Raw genomic sequence first — 9,538 nt, 5'->3', positions numbered from 1 at the left:
CAAACTAAAAAAAATAAATTAGTCGTTGATTGCTATCTCGAACTGCGTGTGGTTGTCTTTGCGCAGTGGCGATATCGTAGCTGATGAGGTTTATCCGAGGCGCGATTATTGCTAGTTGAAAACTATACCCAACACCCCGCCCGATGGCTTAAAAAGCTTTCGCGGCAATATTTGACCGGTTTTAAGAAATCGTTATCCAGACAACATCTCTTTCACAACTATGTCGAAAATCTACTTTCTTCTATAGATTAGTTGTTTTATGTTTCTTTTGGTAAAGTTTGTCACACTAAATATAGATTCAGTAGCAAAATTGTCTTTTATGGCATCCCAAGGGTTGCCTGGCACAGCAATTCTTAGTCGCAGTAACTTCCGTTATAAACATAAAATGCCAAAACCTCGTTACTCTGGTCTCACTTCACAACGTGTAAATCTTTCGCCTTTTACTAAAGATTTCCGTGAAGTGGGACATTGCAATGAGTCTTTAGTTATTTCTTGCATCTGCAGACATGTTCTGCAGTTTCACCGAAAAATGAGTTAAACTTAACTTAATCTAAGCTGTTCAAAATAAAAGACCTGATTTAGTGTAGTCTACAAGTTTAACGTATCTCTGCATCGGGGTGAAGGTTGCAACAAACTAAAAAAAAAAAAATTAGTCGTTTATTGCTATCTCGAACTGCGTGTGGTTGTCTTTGCGCAGTGGCGATATCGTAGCTGATGAGGTTTATCTGAGGCGCGATTATTGCTAGTTGAAAACTATACCCAATACCCCGCCCGATGGCTTAAAAAGCTTTCGCGGCAATATTTGACCGGTTTTAAGAAATCGTTATCCAGACAACATCTCTTTCACAACTATGTCGAAAATCTACTTTCTTCTATAGATTAGTTGTTTTACGTATCATTTGATAAAGTTTGTCACCCTAAATTTAGATTCAGCAGCAAAATTGTGTTTTATGGCATCCCAAGACTTGCCTGGCACAGCAATTCTTAGTCGCAGTAACTTCCGTTATAAACATAAAATGCCAAAACCTCGTTACTCTGGTCTCACTTCACAACGTGTAAATCTTTCGCCTTTTACTAAAGATTTCCGTGAAGTGGGACATTGCAATGAGTCTTTAGTTATTTCTTGCATCTGCAGACATGTTCTGCAGTTTTACCGAAAAATGAGTTAAACTTGACTTAATCTAAGCAGTTCAAAATAAAAGAAGACCTGATTTAGTGTAGTCTACAAGTTTAACGTATCTCTGCTTCGGGGTGAAGGTTGCAACAAACTAAAAAAAAAAAATTAGTCGTTTATTGCTATCTCGAACTGCGTGTGGTTGTCTTTGCGCAGTGGCGATATCGTAGCTGATGAGGTTTATCCGAGGCGCGATTATTGCTAGTTGAAAACTATACCCAATACCCCGCCCGATGGCTTAAAAAGCTTTCGCGGCAATATTTGACCGGTTTTAAGAAATCGTTATCCAGACAACATCTCTTTCTCAACTATGTTGAAAATCTACTTTCTTCTATAGATTTGTTGTTTTACGTTTCTTTTGGTAAAGTTTGTCACACTAAATATAGATTCAGTAGCAAAATTGTCTTTTATGGCATCCCAAGGGTTGCCTGGCACAGCAATTCTTAGTCGCAGTAACTTCCGTTATAAACATAAAATGCCAAAACCTCGTTACTCTGGTCTCACTTCACAACGTGTAAATCTTTCGCCTTTTACTAAAGATTTCCGTGAAGTGGGACATTGCAATGAGTCTTTAGTTATTTCTTGCATCTGCAGACATGTTCTGCAGTTTTACCGAAAAATGAGTTAAACTTGACTTAATCTAAGCAGTTCAAAATAAAAGAAGACCTGATTTAGTGTAGTCTACAAGTTTAACGTATCTCTGCATCGGGGTGAAGGTTGCAACAAACTAAAAAAAAAAAATTAGTCGTTTATTGCTATCTCGAACTGCGTGTGGTTGTCTTTGCGCAGTGGCGATATCGTAGCTGATGAGGTTTATCCGAGGCGCGATTATTGCTAGTTGAAAACTATACCCAATACCCCGCCCGATAGCTTAAAAAGCTTTCGCGGCAATATTTGACCGGTTTTAAGAAATCGTTATCGAGACAACATCTCTTTCACAACTATGTAGAAAATCTGCTTTCTGCTGTATATCAGTCGTTTTATGTTTTTTTGGTAAAGTTTGTCTCACTAAATTTAGATTCAGTAGCAAAATTGTCTTCTATGGCATCCCAAGATTTGCCTGGCACAGCAATTCTTAATCGCAGTAACTTCCGTTATAAACATAAAATGCCAAAACCTCGTTACTCTGGTCTCACTTCACAACGTGTAAATCTTTCGCCTTTTACTAAATATTTCCGTGAAGTGGGACATTGCAATGAGTCTTTAGTTATTTCTTGCATCTGCAGACATGTTCTGCAGTTTTACCGAAAAATGAGTTAAACTTGACTTAATCTAAGCAGTTCAAAATAAAAGAATACCTGATTTAGTGTAGTCTAGATTCAGTAGCAAAATTGTCTTTTATGGCATACCAAGGGTTGCCTGGCACAGCAATTCTTAGTCGCAGTAACTTCCGTTATAAACATAAAATGCCAAAACCTCGTTACTCTGGTCTCACTTCACAACGTGTAAATCTTTCGCCTTTTACTAAAGATTTCCGTGAAGTGGGACATTGCAATGAGTCTTTAGTTATTTCTTGCATCTGCAGACATGTTCTGCAGTTTTACCGAAAAATGAGTTAAACTTGACTTAATCTAAGCAGTTCAAAATAAAACAAGACCTGATTTAGTGTAGTCTACAAGTTTAACGTATCTCTGCATCGGGGTGAAGGATGCAACAAACTAAAAAAAATAAATTAGTCGTTTATTGCTATCTCGAACTGCGTGTGGTTGTCTTTGCGCAGTGGCGATATCGTAGCTGATGAGGTTTATCCGAGGCGCGATTATTGCTAGTTGAAAACTATACCCAATACCCCGCCCGATGGCTTAAAAAGCTTTCGCGGCAATATTTGACCGGTTTTAAGAAATCGTTATCCAGACAACATCTCTTTCACAACTATGTGGAAAATCTACTTTCTTCTATAGATTAGTTGTTTTACGTTTCTTTTGGTAAAGTTTGTCACACTAAATATAGATTCAGTAGCAAAATTGTCTTTTATGGCATCCCAAGAGTTGCCTGGCACAGCAATTCTTAGTCGCAGTAACTTCTGTTATAAACATAAAATGCCAAAACCTTGTTACTCTGTTCTCACTTCACAACGTGTAAATCTTTCGCCTTTTACTAAAGATTTCCGTGAAGTGGGACATTGCAATGAGTCTTTAGTTATTTCTTGCATCTGCAGACATGTTCTGCAGTTTTACCGAAAAATGAGTTAAGCTTGACTTAGTCTAAGCAGTTCAAAATAAAACAAGACCTGATTTAGTGTAGTCTACAAGTTTAACGTATCTCTGCATCGGGGTGAAGGTTGCAACAAACTAAAAAAAATAAATTAGTCGTTTATTGCTATCTCGAACTGCGTGTGGTTGTCTTTGCGCAGTGGCGATATCGTAGCTGATGAGGTTTATCCGAAGCGCGTATTGCTAATTGAAAACTATACCCAATACCCCGCCCGATGGCTTAAAAAGCTTTCGCGGCAATATTTGACCGGTTTTAAGAAATCGTTATCCAGACAACATCTCTTTCACAACTACGTCGAAAATCTACTTTCTTCTATAGATTAGTTGTTTTATGTTTCTTTTGGTAAAGTTTGTCAAACTAAATATAGATTCAGTAGCAAAATTGTCTTTTATGGCATACCAAGAGTTCCCTGGCACAGCAACTCTTAGTCGCAGTAACTTCCGTTATAAACATAAAATGCTAAAACCTCGTTACTCTGGTCTCATTTCACAACGTGTAAATCTTTCGCCTTTTACTAAAGATGTCCGTGAAGTGGGACATTGCAATGAGTATTTAGTTATTTCTTGCATCTGCAGACATGTTCTGCAGTTTTACCGAAAAATGAGTTAAACTTGACTTAATCTAAGCAGTTCAAAATAAAACAAGACCTGATTTAGTGTAGTCTACAAGTTTAACGTATCTCTGCATCGGGGTGAAGGTTGCAACAAACTAAAAAAAATAAATTAGTCGTTTATTGCTATCTCGAACTGCGTGTGGTTGTCTTTGCGCAGTGGCGATATCGTAGCTGATGAGGTTGATCCGAGGCGCGATTATTGCTAGTTGAAAACTATATCCAATACCCCGCCCGATGGCTTAAAAAGCTTTCGCGGCAATATTTGACCGGTTTTAAGAAATCGTTATCCAGACAACATCTCTTTCACAACTATGTCGAAAATCTACTTTCTTCTATAGATTAGTTGTTTTATGTTTCTTTTGGTAAAGTTTGTCAAACTAAATATAGATTCAGTAGCAAAATTGTCTTTTATGGCATCCCAAGAGTTCCCTGGCACAGCAATTCTTAGTCGCAGTAACTTCCGTTATAAACATAAAATGCTAAAACCTCGTTACTCTGGTCTCATTTCACAACGTTTAAATCTTTCGCCTTTTACTAAAGATTTCCGTGAAGTGGGACATTGCAATGAGTCTTTAGTTATTTCTTGCATCTGCAGACATGTTCTGCAGTTTTACCGAAAAATGAGTTAAACTTGACTTAATCTAAGCAGTTCAAAATAAAAGAAGACCTGATTTACTGTAGTCTACAAGTTTAACGTATCTCTGCATCGGGGTGAAGGTTGCAACAAACTAAAAAAAATAAATTAGTCGTTGATTGCTATCTCGAACTGCGTGTGGTTGTCTTTGCGCAGTGGCGATATCGTAGCTGATGAGGTTTATCCGAGGCGCGATTATTGCTAGTTGAAAACTATACCCAACACCCCGCCCGATGGCTTAAAAAGCTTTCGCGGCAATATTTGACCGGTTTTAAGAAATCGTTATCCAGACAACATCTCTTTCACAACTATGTCGAAAATCTACTTTCTTCTATAGATAAGTTGTTTTATGTTTCTTTTGGTAAAGTTTGTCACACTAAATATTGATTCAGTAGCAAAATTGTCTTTTATGGCATCCCAAGGGTTGCCTGGCACAGCAATTCTTAGTCGCAGTAACTTCCGTTATAAACATAAAATGCCAAAACCTCGTTACTCTGGTCTCACTTCACAACGCGTAAATCTTTCGCCTTTTACTAAAGATTTCCGTGAAGTGGGACATTGCAATGAGTCTTTAGTTATTTCTTGCATCTGCAGACATGTTCTGCAGTTTCACCGAAAAATGAGTTAAACTTAACTTAATCTAAGCTGTTCAAAATAAAAGACCTGATTTAGTGTAGTCTACAAGTTTAACGTATCTCTGCATCGGGGTGAAGGTTGCAACAAACTAAAAAAAAAAAAATTAGTCGTTTATTGCTATCTCGAACTGCGTGTGGTTGTCTTTGCGCAGTGGCGATATCGTAGCTGATGAGGTTTATCCGAGGCGCGATTATTGCTAGTTGAAAACTATACCCAATACCCCGCCCGATGGCTTAAAAAGCTTTCGCGGCAATATTTGACCGGTTTAAAGAAATCGTTATCCAGACAACATCTCTTTCACAACTATGTCGAAAATCGACTTTCTGCTATAGATTAGTTGTTTTATGTTTCTTTTGGTAAAGTTTGTCACACTAAATATAGATTCAGTAGCAAAATTGTCTTTTATGGCATCCCAAGGGTTGCCTGGCACAGCAATTCTTAGTCGCAGTAACTTCCGTTATAAACATAAAATACCAAAACCTCGTTACTCTGGTCTCACTTCACAACGTGTAAATCTTTCGCCTTTTACTAAAGATTTCCGTGAAGTGGGACATTGCAATGAGTCTTTAGTTATTTCTTGCATCTGCAGACATGTTCTGCAGTTTTACCGAAAAATGAGTTAAACTTGACTTAATCTAAGCAGTTCAAAATAAAAGAAGACCTGATTTAGTGTAGTCTACAAGTTTAACGTATCTCTGCATCGGGGTGAAGGTTGCAACAAACTAAAAAAAATAAATTAGTCGTTTATTGCTATCTCGAACTGCGTGTGGTTGTCTTTGCGCAGTGGCGATATCGTAGCTGATGAGGTTTATCCGAGGCGCGATTATTGCTAGTTGAAAACTATACCCAACACCCCGCCCGATGGCTTAAAAAGCTTTCGCGGCAATATTTGACCGGTTTTAAGAAATCGTTATCCAGACAACATCTCTTTCACAACTATGTCGAAAATCTACTTTCTTCTATAGATTAGTTGTTTTATGTTTCTTTTGGTAAAGTTTGTCACACTAAATATAGATTCAGTAGCAAAATTGTCTTTTATGGCATCCCAAGGGTTGCCTGGCACAGCAATTCTTAGTCGCAGTAACTTCCGTTATAAACATAAAATGCCAAAACCTCGTTACTCTGGTCTCACTTTACAACGTGTAAATCTTTCGCCTTTTACTAAAAATTTCCGTGAAGTGGGACATTGCAATGAGTCTTTAGTTATTTCTTGCATCTGCAGACATGTTCTGCAGTTTTACCGAAAAATGAGTTAAACTTGACTTAATCTAAGCAGTTCAAAATAAAAGAAGACCTGATTTAGTGTAGTCTACAAGTTTAACGTATCTCTGCATCGGGGTGAAGGATGCAACAAACTAAAAAAAATAAATTAGTCGTTTATTGCTATCTCGAACTGCGTGTGGTTGTCTTTGTGCAGTGGCGATATCGTAGCTGATGAGGTTTATCCGAGGCGCGATTATTGCTAGTTGAAAACTATACCCAATACCCCGCCCGATGGCTTAAAAAGCTTTCGCGGCAATATTTGACCGGTTTTAAGAAATCGTTATCCAGACAACATCTCTTTCACAACTATGTCGAAAATCTACTTTCTTCTATAGATTAGTTGTTTTACGTTTCTTTTGGTAAAGTTTGTCACACTAAATATAGATTCAGTGGTAAAATTGTCTTTTATGGCATCCCAAGAGTTGCCTGGCACAGCAATTCTTAGTCGCAGTAACTTCCGTTATAAACATAAAATGCCAAAACCTTGTTACTCTGGTCTCACTTCACAACGTGTAAATCTTTCGCCTTTTACTAAAGATTTCCGTGAAGTGGGACATTGCAATGAGTCTTTAGTTATTTCTTGCATCTGCAGACATGTTCTGCAGTTTTACCGAAAAATGAGTTAAACTTGACTTAATCTAAGCAGTTCAAAATAAAACAAGACCTGATTTAGTGTAGTCTACAAGTTTAACGTATCTCTGCATCGGGGTGAAGGTTGCAACAAACTAAAAAAAATAAATTAGTCGTTTATTGCTATCTCGAACTGCGTGTGGTTGTCTTTGCGCAGTGGCGATATTGTAGCTGATGAGGTTTATCCGAGGCGCGATTATTGCTAGTTGAAAACTATACCCAATACCCCGCCCGATGGCTTAAAATGCTTTCGCGGCAATATTTGACCGGTTTTAAGAAATCATTATCCAGACAACATCTCTTTCACAACTATGTCGAAAATCTACTTTCTTCTATAGATTAGTTGTTTTATGTTTCTTTTGGTAAAGTTTGTCACACTAAATATAGATTCAGTAGCAAAATTGTCTTTTATGGCATCCCAAGGGTTGCCTGGCACAGCAATTCTTAGTCGCAGTAACTTCCGTTATAAACATAAAATGCCAAAACCTCGTTACTCTGGTCTCACTTCACAACGTGTAAATCTTTCGCCTTTTAATAAAGATTTCCGTGAAGTGGGACATTGTAATGAGTCTTTAGTTATTTCTTGCATCTGCAGACATGTTCTGCAGTTTCACCGAAAAATGAGTTAAACTTAACTTAATCTAAGCAGTTCAAAATAAAAGACCTGATTTAATGTAGTCTACAAGTTTAACGTATCTCTGCATCGGGGTGAAGGTTGCAACAAACTAAAAAAAATAAATTAGTCGTTTATTGCTATCTCGAACTGCGTGTGGTTGTCTTTGCGCAGTGGCGATATCGTAGCTGATGAGGTTTATCCGAGGCGCGATTATTGCTAGTTGAAAACTATACCCAATACCCCGCCCGATGACTTAAAAAGCTTTCGCGGCAATATTTGACCGGTTTTGAGAAATCGTTATCCAGACAACATCTCTTTCACAACTATGTCGAAAATCTACTTTCTTCTATAGATTAGTTGTTTTACGTTTCTTTTGGTAAAGTTTGTCACACTAAATATAGATTCAGTGGAAAAATTGTCTTTTATGGCATCCCAAGAGTTGCCTGGCACAGCAATTCTTAGTCGCAGTAACTTCCGTTATAAACATAAAATGCCAAAACCTTGTTACTCTGGTCTCACTTCACAACGTGTAAATCTTTCGCCTTTTACTAAACATTCCCGTGAAGTGGGACATTGCAATGAGTCTTTAGTTATTTCTTGCATCTGCAGACATGTTCTGCAGTTTTACCGAAAAATGAGTTAAACTTGACTTAATCTAAGCAGTTCAAAATAAAACAAGACCTGATTTAGTGTAGTCTACAAGTTTAACGTATCTCTGCATCGGGGTGAAGGTTGCAACAAACTAAAAAAAATAAATTAGTCGTTTATTGCTATCTCGAACTGCGTGTGGTTGTCTTTGCGCAGTGGCGATATTGTAGCTGATGAGGTTTATCCGAGGCGCGATTATTGCTAGTTGAAAACTATACCCAATACCCCGCCCGATGGCTTAAAATGCTTTCGCGGCAATATTTGACCGGTTTTAAGAAATCATTATCCAGACAACATCTCTTTCACAACTATGTCGAAAATCTACTTTCTTCTATAGATTAGTTGTTTTATGTTTCTTTTGGTAAAGTTTGTCACACTAAATATAGATTCAGTAGCAAAATTGTCTTTTATGGCATCCCAAGGGTTGCCTGGCACAGCAATTCTTAGTCGCAGTAACTTCCGTTATAAACATAAAATGCCAAAACCTCGTTACTCTGGTCTCACTTCACAACGTGTAAATCTTTCGCCTTTTAATAAAGATTTCCGTGAAGTGGGACATTGTAATGAGTCTTTAGTTATTTCTTGCATCTGCAGACATGTTCTGCAGTTTCACCGAAAAATGAGTTAAACTTAACTTAATCTAAGCAGTTCAAAATAAAAGACCTGATTTAGTGTAGTCTACAAGTTTAACGTATCTCTGCATCGGGGTGAAGGTTGCAACAAACTAAAAAAAATAAATTAGTCGTTTATTGCTATCTCGAACTGCGTGTGGTTGTCTTTGCGCAGTGGCGATATCGTAGCTGATGAGGTTTATCCGAGGCGCGATTATTGCTAGTTGAAAACTATACCCAATACCCCGCCCGATGACTTAAAAAGCTTTCGCGGCAATATTTGACCGGTTTTGAGAAATCGTTATCCAGACAACATCTCTTACACAACTATGTCGAAAATATACTTTCTTCTATAGATTAGTTGTTTTACGTTTCTTTTGGTAAAGTTTGTCACACTAAATATAGATTCAGTGGAAAAATTGTCTTTTATGTCATCCCAAGAGTTGCCTGGCACAGCAATTCTTAGTCGCAGTAACTTCCGTTATAAACATAAAATGCC

At 37.7% G+C, this 9,538-nt stretch overlaps 30 non-coding genes across 30 annotated transcripts; all 30 read left to right on the top strand.

The window, feature by feature from the left end:
- The first annotated feature begins 54 nt into the window (after positions 1–54).
- On the top strand, positions 55–190 carry LOC146142353 (U4 spliceosomal RNA). The gene has a single exon (XR_014499791.1). It is a non-coding gene; the product is annotated as a U4 spliceosomal RNA (small nuclear RNA).
- Positions 191–399: 209 nt separating this feature from the next.
- LOC146142352 (U5 spliceosomal RNA) lies at positions 400–518 on the top strand. Its single transcript, XR_014499372.1, has one exon. It is a non-coding gene; the product is annotated as a U5 spliceosomal RNA (small nuclear RNA).
- A 167-nt stretch (positions 519–685) lies between these two features.
- On the top strand, positions 686–821 carry LOC146142351 (U4 spliceosomal RNA). The gene has a single exon (XR_014499852.1). It is a non-coding gene; the product is annotated as a U4 spliceosomal RNA (small nuclear RNA).
- A 209-nt stretch (positions 822–1,030) lies between these two features.
- Positions 1,031–1,149, top strand: LOC146142350 (U5 spliceosomal RNA). Its single transcript, XR_014499371.1, has one exon. It is a non-coding gene; the product is annotated as a U5 spliceosomal RNA (small nuclear RNA).
- Positions 1,150–1,318: 169 nt separating this feature from the next.
- On the top strand, positions 1,319–1,454 carry LOC146142349 (U4 spliceosomal RNA). Its single transcript, XR_014499777.1, has one exon. It is a non-coding gene; the product is annotated as a U4 spliceosomal RNA (small nuclear RNA).
- A 209-nt stretch (positions 1,455–1,663) lies between these two features.
- LOC146142348 (U5 spliceosomal RNA) lies at positions 1,664–1,782 on the top strand. Its single transcript, XR_014499370.1, has one exon. It is a non-coding gene; the product is annotated as a U5 spliceosomal RNA (small nuclear RNA).
- A 169-nt stretch (positions 1,783–1,951) lies between these two features.
- Positions 1,952–2,087, top strand: LOC146142347 (U4 spliceosomal RNA). The gene has a single exon (XR_014499698.1). It is a non-coding gene; the product is annotated as a U4 spliceosomal RNA (small nuclear RNA).
- Positions 2,088–2,295: 208 nt separating this feature from the next.
- Positions 2,296–2,414, top strand: LOC146142346 (U5 spliceosomal RNA). Its single transcript, XR_014499513.1, has one exon. It is a non-coding gene; the product is annotated as a U5 spliceosomal RNA (small nuclear RNA).
- A 180-nt stretch (positions 2,415–2,594) lies between these two features.
- LOC146142345 (U5 spliceosomal RNA) lies at positions 2,595–2,713 on the top strand. Its single transcript, XR_014499369.1, has one exon. It is a non-coding gene; the product is annotated as a U5 spliceosomal RNA (small nuclear RNA).
- A 169-nt stretch (positions 2,714–2,882) lies between these two features.
- Positions 2,883–3,018, top strand: LOC146142344 (U4 spliceosomal RNA). The gene has a single exon (XR_014499775.1). It is a non-coding gene; the product is annotated as a U4 spliceosomal RNA (small nuclear RNA).
- A 209-nt stretch (positions 3,019–3,227) lies between these two features.
- Positions 3,228–3,346, top strand: LOC146142343 (U5 spliceosomal RNA). Its single transcript, XR_014499509.1, has one exon. It is a non-coding gene; the product is annotated as a U5 spliceosomal RNA (small nuclear RNA).
- Positions 3,347–3,515: 169 nt separating this feature from the next.
- Positions 3,516–3,649, top strand: LOC146142342 (U4 spliceosomal RNA). The gene has a single exon (XR_014500054.1). It is a non-coding gene; the product is annotated as a U4 spliceosomal RNA (small nuclear RNA).
- Positions 3,650–3,858: 209 nt separating this feature from the next.
- LOC146142341 (U5 spliceosomal RNA) lies at positions 3,859–3,977 on the top strand. Its single transcript, XR_014499594.1, has one exon. It is a non-coding gene; the product is annotated as a U5 spliceosomal RNA (small nuclear RNA).
- A 169-nt stretch (positions 3,978–4,146) lies between these two features.
- LOC146142340 (U4 spliceosomal RNA) lies at positions 4,147–4,282 on the top strand. Its single transcript, XR_014499826.1, has one exon. It is a non-coding gene; the product is annotated as a U4 spliceosomal RNA (small nuclear RNA).
- Positions 4,283–4,491: 209 nt separating this feature from the next.
- LOC146142339 (U5 spliceosomal RNA) lies at positions 4,492–4,610 on the top strand. Its single transcript, XR_014499393.1, has one exon. It is a non-coding gene; the product is annotated as a U5 spliceosomal RNA (small nuclear RNA).
- A 169-nt stretch (positions 4,611–4,779) lies between these two features.
- On the top strand, positions 4,780–4,915 carry LOC146142338 (U4 spliceosomal RNA). Its single transcript, XR_014499790.1, has one exon. It is a non-coding gene; the product is annotated as a U4 spliceosomal RNA (small nuclear RNA).
- Positions 4,916–5,124: 209 nt separating this feature from the next.
- On the top strand, positions 5,125–5,243 carry LOC146142337 (U5 spliceosomal RNA). Its single transcript, XR_014499385.1, has one exon. It is a non-coding gene; the product is annotated as a U5 spliceosomal RNA (small nuclear RNA).
- A 167-nt stretch (positions 5,244–5,410) lies between these two features.
- Positions 5,411–5,546, top strand: LOC146142336 (U4 spliceosomal RNA). The gene has a single exon (XR_014499797.1). It is a non-coding gene; the product is annotated as a U4 spliceosomal RNA (small nuclear RNA).
- Positions 5,547–5,755: 209 nt separating this feature from the next.
- Positions 5,756–5,874, top strand: LOC146142335 (U5 spliceosomal RNA). Its single transcript, XR_014499368.1, has one exon. It is a non-coding gene; the product is annotated as a U5 spliceosomal RNA (small nuclear RNA).
- A 169-nt stretch (positions 5,875–6,043) lies between these two features.
- On the top strand, positions 6,044–6,179 carry LOC146142334 (U4 spliceosomal RNA). The gene has a single exon (XR_014499789.1). It is a non-coding gene; the product is annotated as a U4 spliceosomal RNA (small nuclear RNA).
- A 209-nt stretch (positions 6,180–6,388) lies between these two features.
- LOC146142333 (U5 spliceosomal RNA) lies at positions 6,389–6,507 on the top strand. The gene has a single exon (XR_014499590.1). It is a non-coding gene; the product is annotated as a U5 spliceosomal RNA (small nuclear RNA).
- Positions 6,508–6,676: 169 nt separating this feature from the next.
- Positions 6,677–6,812, top strand: LOC146142332 (U4 spliceosomal RNA). The gene has a single exon (XR_014499779.1). It is a non-coding gene; the product is annotated as a U4 spliceosomal RNA (small nuclear RNA).
- A 209-nt stretch (positions 6,813–7,021) lies between these two features.
- LOC146142331 (U5 spliceosomal RNA) lies at positions 7,022–7,140 on the top strand. The gene has a single exon (XR_014499366.1). It is a non-coding gene; the product is annotated as a U5 spliceosomal RNA (small nuclear RNA).
- Positions 7,141–7,309: 169 nt separating this feature from the next.
- Positions 7,310–7,445, top strand: LOC146142330 (U4 spliceosomal RNA). Its single transcript, XR_014499943.1, has one exon. It is a non-coding gene; the product is annotated as a U4 spliceosomal RNA (small nuclear RNA).
- Positions 7,446–7,654: 209 nt separating this feature from the next.
- Positions 7,655–7,773, top strand: LOC146142329 (U5 spliceosomal RNA). The gene has a single exon (XR_014499538.1). It is a non-coding gene; the product is annotated as a U5 spliceosomal RNA (small nuclear RNA).
- A 166-nt stretch (positions 7,774–7,939) lies between these two features.
- Positions 7,940–8,075, top strand: LOC146142328 (U4 spliceosomal RNA). Its single transcript, XR_014499895.1, has one exon. It is a non-coding gene; the product is annotated as a U4 spliceosomal RNA (small nuclear RNA).
- A 209-nt stretch (positions 8,076–8,284) lies between these two features.
- On the top strand, positions 8,285–8,403 carry LOC146142327 (U5 spliceosomal RNA). The gene has a single exon (XR_014499616.1). It is a non-coding gene; the product is annotated as a U5 spliceosomal RNA (small nuclear RNA).
- A 169-nt stretch (positions 8,404–8,572) lies between these two features.
- Positions 8,573–8,708, top strand: LOC146142326 (U4 spliceosomal RNA). Its single transcript, XR_014499942.1, has one exon. It is a non-coding gene; the product is annotated as a U4 spliceosomal RNA (small nuclear RNA).
- A 209-nt stretch (positions 8,709–8,917) lies between these two features.
- Positions 8,918–9,036, top strand: LOC146142325 (U5 spliceosomal RNA). The gene has a single exon (XR_014499537.1). It is a non-coding gene; the product is annotated as a U5 spliceosomal RNA (small nuclear RNA).
- A 166-nt stretch (positions 9,037–9,202) lies between these two features.
- LOC146142324 (U4 spliceosomal RNA) lies at positions 9,203–9,338 on the top strand. Its single transcript, XR_014499894.1, has one exon. It is a non-coding gene; the product is annotated as a U4 spliceosomal RNA (small nuclear RNA).
- Positions 9,339–9,538: the final 200 nt, after the last annotated feature.

This window comes from Ascidiella aspersa, chromosome 5 (genome assembly GCF_963924565.1).
Source record: "Ascidiella aspersa chromosome 5, kaAscAspe10.2, whole genome shotgun sequence".
Classification (NCBI taxonomy): Eukaryota; Metazoa; Chordata; class Ascidiacea; order Phlebobranchia; family Ascidiidae; genus Ascidiella; species Ascidiella aspersa.
The sequence above is the reverse complement of the archived record's forward strand: the minus strand, read 5'-3'. Positions and strand labels throughout refer to the sequence as shown.